Below are 10,149 nucleotides of genomic sequence, written 5' to 3'. Positions count from 1 at the left end.
TCTTTTCTTTCTAAGTCTTTTCTGACCATAGTCGGACTCCTGCGTTTTTCACCTCTTGTATTACAACCCCTTCGTCCATCAATACGAATTATTTACGTTTAACGAACACGTTTTTTTTTTTGGATCATGCCTCTTTTTTAATGATGAAAATTAAAATAAAAGAGAACAAAAATAAAAAGAGTTAGTGAGGTAAATCAAAACAATAATAAAAATGAAAAATCCTACCCCACATGCTTTTTATTCCTACCCGGACATGATCTCTATCCCGCATGCTAATTTCAAACAAATCTTAATCGCATATTTGTCTAGTTCGCATGCTTTGAACAGAAAGTAAAGCAGAAAATAAAATCAAAGCAGCCTAGGGTTTGGAATGAGGTTTCGGGGTGGGCTCTAATTCCTTGTAATCTCCCAGTTTAGGTTCTGAAAATGTACTCGAGTTCTCCTTGCTGGTGCCCTATTGGGCTTGCCAGACCCTTAGTCCTAAGCCCATTACAAGCTTTGTGGACTAAGTTAAACTCGAGAGAAAACATTTCCTTATGCCCGCACGGTGAATAAATTCACACGAAGACATAAGGTATATGAATCCCAAAGGCTACTTGCTAGACATGTGCGGTGAATAAATTCACACGAAGGCATCGCTTTCACCCCCATTTAAATAAGGTTTGGAACTCGGGTTTAGAGCCTTAAGTGAGAAACAAGCTTTGAAGGATGAAATCATTAGAAAACGGTTAGTATAACTATTTACTGGAAAATATAATCAAAAGTAAGCAATAAGGATCAAAATGCTACCTTAAATTTTAAGCTTACCCTTTTCATTAAAAAGACAACTGTAAATTACCTTAGCCTGACTCACTTACCTGTCCCTAGCGGAGTCGCCAAACTGTCGGAACCGTCTTTTGGGTGGGCCTCGAAATTGGGCTTCGACTTGGATTAAACGAATTGGAGTCGCCACCGATCATTTATTTTAAAACAAATGGGTTGATCAGATAACAAATTTCTTACTTGATCTGCGTCTTTCCAAAGATGTGTCGGATTCAGGAGTCGGTTACAGTCAAGGAAGGGTTACTATCCTTGAACTGCCCTTTCGGTACTACGCAATTTCCAGTTGTTTTAAATTAAGAAAATTGCAATTTAAAATTAAAAGGTAAAAATACGATCCCAATTACTTACCTTAGATAGTTTTAAAGGTGTGCCCTTAAGAATGTAAAGAAACCATGTTAGATAAAAATATAAGAAATAAATTAATTAATTAAATTAAAATGAAGAAAAAAATAAATTAAATAAAAGATAATATAAAGAAAGAAAAATTAAAATAATAAGTAAAATAAAGAAAAAATAAAGAAAAATAAAGAAAAAGAAGAAAAATATATAAATAAAATAATAATAAAAAAGTAAAAATAATATATATATATATATATATATATAATTAATAAAATAGATAATAAAAAGTAACATATATATATATATATATGTAATCTAAAAAAATAAAAATATATATTAAAGTAAAAAAGAAAATGTATAAAATGTAAAAACAATATTACATGAAAAAAAATAACAAAGCAATTAAATAAAATGAGTAATAAGGGAAATGTGTGTATAAATAAAGTTAAATAAATAAAATAATAAGAATTAAAACGTAAATGTAAGGGACTGAATCAAAAGGAAAAACAAATTGATGGGGAAATTTCGAAGGAAAAAAATTGATTTAGGGGGGAGAATTAAATATTTAAAAACAGGAACACGCCTCGGGGGTAGATCTAGGTTCAAAACTTTGAAACCCCACCCCTTTTTGGTCATTGGCACAACCCACGTTTTGGGTTATTCGAACCAAATCTCAAGAAAAATAACATGCACATGCGAGAAATGAACGAATCAAGGTAAAAAGATGCTACCTTTTATTTTTTTTTCGAATCGTTTACAATAGCTTTTCCTTTGTATTTTTTCGTGCTTTCCTTTGTATTTTGTATGTAAATCGTGTGTTACAATAGTGAGTTACAATGGCTATTTATAACGCTTGTGGATCATATTTTTAGGAGTTTGAATAATAGTAGAACTCTATCTTATATTTAGGAGTTTGAATCCTAGTAAAACTCTATCCTATTTTTAGGAGTTTGAATCCTAGTAAAATTCTAATGTTATGTTTGTTTTCTGAATCCCACTAAATTGGGGTTGTTGAGAGTGTTGTACCCGGACGAAAAGGTGCATCGCCTTGTTGCAAATACATCACACAATCCAATTTCTCAATATTCGAACAACCAATCTACTCAAGGATCTGCATAAAATTATCCAACTTTTCTTTAGCTACAGTCAGCTCAATACGATGAACTCCATTGAATTCCTTAGCTCTCAATTCTCTCAAACAATCCAAAGGCAAGCCAAAATTTATTAGCTCAGCCACTAGTGTTGGAACAACATCAAGAGAGGCTTGACGAAAACAATTGATAGTAGCCTCTTTCAACAAATCGATAGAAGGATTTGGGTATGGAACCATTAGTGTTAGTGTAAATGAACTTTCATTTCATTTTGGGTTTGAATGAGCATTGATCATGTTAGTGCTTCTTGAGCTTGAAGAAGGTTTGAAGTTGAAGATTACAAGGGGAATGTTAGTGTATGTAAATACATGGCATATAAGTTCACGTGCAGTGCATGATGGTTGTGCAGCTGAGTTTTGGTTCACTGCAACAGATCAGTTGAAGTAGTTAGTTTGTTGTGGAGTTAGTTACTTCATCAGCTATAGCTATAGTACTAGCTATAAATACTCCCCTTGAGAGTTGTAATACACACACTTGATATAATGAATTTCAGAAGATTCATTTCTCTCATTTGCTTTCTTTCTTGTTTACATAGATTAGACATTTGTTTCTAATCTTTACATGGTATCAGTTGCCAAAACGGTCCTGTAGTTTATGTTTGCCTCTTTTCTTAGAGGTTCTTGGAGGTTCTTGCCCTTCTTTGAAGATGGTGGACTTGCAACAAGCTGATGTTCAGTCTCCGGTGAATACCACAGTTACCTCAACGTCATATGGTTCTTCTGTCAGATCCAGTGTACAACATATACCCAAACAGGATGTCATAAAGCTTACCGAGACAACATACCTTCTTTGGAAGCATCAGGTGACCCTTATAATTGATGGCTATGGATTGTTGGCTTACATCTCTGGTGATAGTTCTGCTCTAGCTTAGTTTGTTACAAATGAGTCTGGGTAGCTTGAGGAAAATCCAGTGTATCTTGTGCATAGGCAACAAGACAAGTTGCTTGCTTCGTGGTTGTTGACAACGGTTAGCATGGAGGTTTTGCCACATCTTACGGGGCTCACATCCTCTCGCACAATCTGGAATGCAGTTTCAAGATTGTTTGGAGTTTGTTCTATTGCCAAGATTTTCTTCTCTCAGGCACAGTTTGCACTCTCAGAGGAAAGTTGGGTTGACTGTGAGTGATTATTTAGCCAAGATCAAGACAATCTGTGATTTGTTGAATGATGCAGGTTGTGTTGTACTGAACAAGAACAAGTAAGTGTGATTCTTGCTGGATTGTCAATGGAATTCGAGTCCATTATTGCTATAGCATCTCATGATGTAGTGTCACTAGATAGTCTCACTGAAATGATCTTGGATTGTGAGGCTAGGCAGAAAGCTTTTTTAAGCGATGGTATTGCTGCAAATATGGTTGTGCAGCCTAAAGAAGAGAATGGGACAAGGTCTCAGGCTTCCACTGAAACAGATGGAACAAAAAAACAATTTTATTCGATGAAAGGACAACAGGGAAATCAGCAAAGAGGCTATCGTGGCAGAGGCATAGGAAGATTTAACAACTCAAATAGACCACAATGTCAGTTGTGTGGAAAGTTTGGGCACATTGTTCAGCGGTGTTATCGTCGCTTTGATCGAGATTTCACTGGAATTAGCAGTGAAGATCAGTCAGCTGAGTAATGTAAGAAACTAGCTGAACAGATAGTTCCTATGAATGGACATGCATATAGTCACACGCTGCAATCTCCTGTCTTCTACCACTATCCATCCAGCTCCATGCATGGTATGCCCTATGCTTTAACTCGTTTCCCTGGGGACTGTGGAACTCATCCTGCAAAAACATAAGGACAAAGAGTCATTTGTTCATACTGCACCTATAGCCTTTGTATCCACTGTGCCTAGTATGGCAGCAGCTCATAGTGCTCCAAACCACTCCAATGCTCTGTGGTATCCAGACACGGGTGCCACTCATCATGTATCAAATGATCTTGTACCGTTCAATTCAGGTATAGCATACAAAGGTAACAACACTCTTCTAATGGGTAATGGTCAAGGAATTAAAATTGATCATATTGGTCAAGGATCTCTGTCCTCTAGCCTCAGACCTCTAGTATTGCAAAATATGCTACATGCCCCACACATTAAGAAGAAATTGCTGTCAGTATCTCAATTCACTCGTGATAACAATGTGTTTATTGAATTTCACCCTTTTGAGTGCTTGGTAAAGGATGCACAGACTCGGAACATTCTGCTGAGAGGGAAGCTCACTCATGAAGGTTTATACCAGCTGCTACCATATGAAGAGAAGAAATCATGTTGCATGGTGAATAATGTGTCCAAGGCCTCAAGCAGTTTGGAACTTTGGCATAGGCGCTTAGGACACTCCTGTGAGAAGACTGTCAAAGATGTTATGAAAACGTGTAATGTTTCTAGTAGTGAAAACAAATTGAAAAATGTTTGTTCTGCATGTTTACAAGGCAAGGCTTACAAACTACCTTTTTGTAATTCGTTGACTGAATACAAAGAAATTTTTCAGCTGGTTGTGTCAGATGTGTGGGGACCTGCTCCTGTAGTTTCGACTGAAGGTTACGTATATTATGTATCATTTATTGATGTGTTCAGCAGACATACCTGGGTGTATCTAATCAGAAAGAAATCTGAAGTCAGCCAGCGTTTTCTTAATCTTGTAAAAATAGTAGAGGTTCAGTTTGGGAAGAAAATCAAAGCATTGCAGAGTGATGGTGGAGGTGAATATCAGGCACTGAAGAGTTGGTTTTTTACCAATGGTATACAGCATCGGATCTCCTGTCCCAGCACGTCAGAACAGAATGGGAAGGCTGAACGTAAACATCGCCACATTGTTGAGATGGGACTAGCCATGTTGGCTCAAGCTTCACTGCCAATAAAGTTCTGGAGTCATGCCTTTACCATGGCAGTGTATATCATAAACAGGCTTCCATCTGAGGTCATTTTAGGTAAGACCCTGTTTGAGGTTCCTCTATCAGAAAGCTCCTGACTACTCGGGAATGAGAGTGTTTGGGTGTGCTTGTTTTCCCTTCTTGAGACCGTTTAATCAACATAAATTGGATTTTCGGTCAAGGCAGTGCGTGTTTCTCGGGCCCAACACTTCACATCATGGGTACAAATGTCTATACGATAATGGCAGAGTCTTTGTATCTTGACATGTGAGGTTTGACGAGCAGGTATTTCCTTTTGATAAAAATCAATTTGTGTGCAGGTGCCATAGACAAGAAATTATCACTACTAGACAATTGCCTATATTCTATAATAAGCATGGAGCCACACCGCCTGGAAACCATCATAATGCGCATGGAGTTGGAGCCATCTCCTCTTTTGCACCGCTAGGAGCTATACGAGACAATGCTCATGAACATGGGACCATATTGTTTGAATTAATAGCCGTTCAGAATAATGTGCATAGTGGTGCGCAGAGTCCAAGCAATGGGACCGCTCGTGATAATGGTGATATTGCGCATATTCCAACTCCCAATAGTCCAAGAAATGAAATTGTTGAAGGCACACATGAATTAAACAATAATGCGCATGGGGTCCAAAGTCTAAACAATTCAGCCGCCCATGATAACAATGCGCAAAGTTCAGCCGCCCATGATAATGGTGCGAATAACACATGTGAATTAAATGCGCATGTTGGAGGCACTCATAGTACACGTGATTTAAATGCGCCCACTCATGTTGAAGGCACTCATATTGAAGATTTAAATACGCAAGGCACTCGTGCTGAAGATTTAAATACGCATGGTGCACATGGGGACCAAGGTTCGGCAAGCACATGGGAAAATGATATTGAAAGTGGTGGTGGACCACCTGTTGAAGAGTTAAATAATCGTGCGCATGGTGCAGAGCAAGGTGCGGCAAACACATGGGTCCAAAAAGAAAATAATGTAGATTTAAATATTGAAAGTGGTGGTGGCTCACATGGGGACCAAGGTGCGACAAACACTGATAATGTGAGTAATTTTTATGGCTATTCGCATGGAATCCAAGAAGAAAGTCATGTTGATAGCAATTATGGGGTCCAAGAAGAAAATGGTAGTGTTGGAGTTCAACGAGATGTGGAGAGTGGTGTACCACAAGCTGTCTCCAATGTACATCCTATGATGACCAGGAGTAAGCATGGAATCTGGAAGCCAAAAGTCTATAATGTTGTAAATTTAGATCGAGAGCCAACAAATATCATAGAGGCCTTCATGAGTCCTCATTGGAAAGAAGTTGCACAAGCTGAGTTTGATGCCCTGGTAAGGAATGGCACATGGACTCTAGTTCCTCTTCCTAGAGATAGGAAGGCAGTAAACTGTAAATGGATCTTTCGAGTGAAGAGAAATGCTGATGGCTCGATATCAAGGTACAAAGCACGCTTAGTGGCGAAAGGCTTTCTTCAAAAACCAGGAATTGACTTTGATGAAGTCTTCAGCCCGGTGGTCAAGCCTGCAACAATCAGGGTAATCATTTCCTTGGCATTGTCACGAGGGTAGAAGCTGAGCCAGATCGATGTCAACAATGCCTTCTTGAATGGGCTGCTCACTGAAGAAGTGTACATGACTCAACCGCCAGGATATGAGCAAGGAAATGGTGAGCTGGTATGCAAGTTACACAAGGCGATTTATGGGCTGAAACAAGCACCGAGGGCCTGGTTTGAATGACTAAAGGCATATCTGGAGTCTGAAGGTTTTTGCCTAGCCAAGTCAGATGCCTCTCTTTATGTTCGAAAGACCTCAGATAGCTTGGTGTACTTACTGGTGTACGTTGATGATATCATCTTAACAGGGGATAAAGAGGTGGTTGTTTAGAGTGTTATAGACAGACTGCATGCTCAATTTTCGTTGAAGGATCTTGGACCATTGAATTTTTTCCTAGGAGTGGAAGTCAGTTATGAAGGTGGTGATGTTGTTTTGAGTCAACAAAAGTATATCCAAGACCTTTTACAGAAGCATGGTTTTGGTGAGGTGAAAAGTCTTCCCACCCCTATGGTTTCTAACATAAAGCTGTCAGCCAAGGAAGGAACACCACTTGAAGATGCTGCAAGATACAGAAGCATTGTAGGTTCCCTGCAGTACATTGTGATCACTCGACCTGATGTGGCGTTTGCTGTGAACAGGGTGTGTCAATTCATGCAAGCCCCACTGGATGTTCATTTTCTGGCAGTCAAGCGAATACTTCGTTACCTACAAGGTACTACTGACTTTGGACTGCGTTTTACACCCTCCTCGAGAATAGCTCTGACTGGTTTTGCTGATTCAAATTGGGGCTCGGATGTTGATGATAGACGGTCAACCTCAGGGTTCTATATATATTTTTGTGGGAACCTGGTCTCGTGGAGCTCTAGAAAGCAACAGGTTGTTGCACGTTCAACTGCTGAGGCTGAGTACATAAGTGTGGCTTGTGCAGCTACTGAGATGGTGTGGCTTCGATCGTTGTTGGGGGAATTGCATGTAGTTTCACATGGCAAGGCCACATTGTGGTGTGATAATACGAGTGCAGTTGCAGTATGTGCTAATCCCGTACTGCATTCCAAGTTCAAACATGTTGAGCTGGACTTGTTTTTTGTTCGAGAAATAGTGGCTATGGGACAGCTACAAGTGCATGAAGTTCCTGCAGTTGAGCAGGTTGCTGATGTGCTGACCAAACCTTTATCAGCCCCTTTGTTTCTCAAACACAGACAACGGTTGCTGGTGGTGCAACTTAAGAGCAGATCAGTTTGAGTTTGAAGAAGGTTTGCAATTGAAGATTGCAAGGGGAATGTTAGTGTAAATGAACTTTCATTTCATTTTGGGTTTGAATGAGCATTGATCATGTTTGTGCTTCTTGAGCTTGAAGAAGGTTTGAAGTTGAAGATTGCAAGGGGAATGTTAGTGTATGTAAATACATGGCATATAAGTTCACGTGCAGTGCATGATGGTTGTGCAGCTGAGTTTTGGTTCACTGCAACAGATCAGTTGAAGTAGTTAGTTTGTTGTGGAGTTAGTTACTTCATCAGCTATAGCTATAGTACTAGCTATAAATACTCCCCTTGAGAGTTATAATACACATACTTGATATAATGAATTTCAGAAGATTCATTTCTCTCATTTGCTTTCTTTCTTGTTTACATAGATTAAACATTTGTTTCTAATCTTTACAATTAGCAGGGGTCCAATGGTACCACCTCTGATCTTGGTCGTATTGGTTCTGGTGGCGAGGTAGTTACCATCTACAACTCCTAAAATAACACAATGTGATAGCATCGTAAATCATGCTAGCACTACACAATTAAAACAAAAATTTAAGTGAGAAGCAAATGGGGTGATCAAGTTAAGACTTGAAAGTTTCAAAACAGTTGAGGCAATTTGATTTTCTTTTTCTTAACCCAACACACATACATGCATACATATAAACATAGCTCTGATACAACCTAATTTAAAACTGCATACCTGGCCATATATGATAACTCGAGTAATCTGAGTGCACATTAAATTTCAAAGTCAAACAGATAGACAAACCCTAAAATTGCATGCTAAGAAAGATAATTTAAATTAAACAACCATCATGAGACACACAACTATGAAATAAAATACATTGGACATTAAATCATCCAAACAAACATGCATCACAAGATAATCACATCTAATGTTATAGAAGTAAAATAGTCATTTTACGTTTTATCATTTATCTTCATTAAAAACAAACATTAACTTACCGTTATTTATTATTGTTTCCCAATTAGTAACATGCAAAGTTTCAGCTTTATCAGACATCATTAAGGGACCTAATTGAACATGCTTGTCTAAGGACAAAAACGTAAATAATTCAAAACTTGCATACAGACAAAAACCATGCAATTGACATTTCCATTATTTAATTTAGTAAAATAAAGGGTGAAAAAAAATCCTATTTAATTTAGACATAAGATCGAGTTTTAATTAGAGAATCATTTTTTGAAGCATTTTGAACTTTTACAACATTCTAGGGTCAACTTAGACTTAGGTACGCATAGAACCTTTAATGAACCAAATTTTACCATTTTTCATTGAGAAAAGTGAAGGGATCGATCCCTTTTCACGGGGGATCGATCCTACTGGAATCATTGGTACACCATATGGTGCAACAGAAAATAATTTGGAGATCTCCTCTAGAGATCCAAGTATTAGAAATGAATCGGTGAGAAGATTTAAAAATATTACATTATTTCTTCTGGAATATTTTAGTCCGAAATTGTAGATTTGTGTTGTGAATCTAATTTCCTTCACATTATGTCGATTACAAGTAGTCACAATAGCGTCATGATCTCTATGCAGTCCACTAAGTTAGAATGAATAATTTTGATTCTTCAACTGTTAGATAATTTTAACACTCAAGACAAAATTTTATTAATAGACCCTATGCCTTATGATGCTACGATAATGCTATAACAACCATGCAAGTATACTTATCGTATTCAAGTAGTAAAGTGGATGCACTAGATGCATTGGATGTCGAATCCACAAAGAGAAAATGTTACACTATAATTTTTATTACAAATATAAAAGAGGTGTATTGTTGTTGAAATGAGAAGGTAATAAAAAAGATAGCAAAATGATGAAAACATAATGATAAATGGCAAGCAACGCAGTAACATTCAGTAGAACAAACAACCAATGGACCAATAAATGTTGCTTTCATTTGGTAGCTTTCAGTATGATATTGTTGTGACAATAGTTATGTGTCTTAAAATGATTAACACCTTAATCCCTTCTCGAGAATTAAACACTGAACCAAATGGAATTAATTCTCACCAAAATCATCGATCAAGCAATTAACATAGTAAAGACAGTCGACAACATACATGTCTATATGCTTAAGTTCATTTTCACAAACACCAATGCTGTAAATAAAGTAGCATAC

This window comes from Hibiscus syriacus, unplaced genomic scaffold (assembly GCF_006381635.1).
Source record: "Hibiscus syriacus cultivar Baekdansim isolate YM2019G1 unplaced genomic scaffold, ASM638163v2 tig00010204_pilon, whole genome shotgun sequence".
Classification (NCBI taxonomy): domain Eukaryota; kingdom Viridiplantae; phylum Streptophyta; class Magnoliopsida; order Malvales; family Malvaceae; genus Hibiscus; species Hibiscus syriacus.
Note: the sequence above shows the minus strand (reverse complement) of the source record.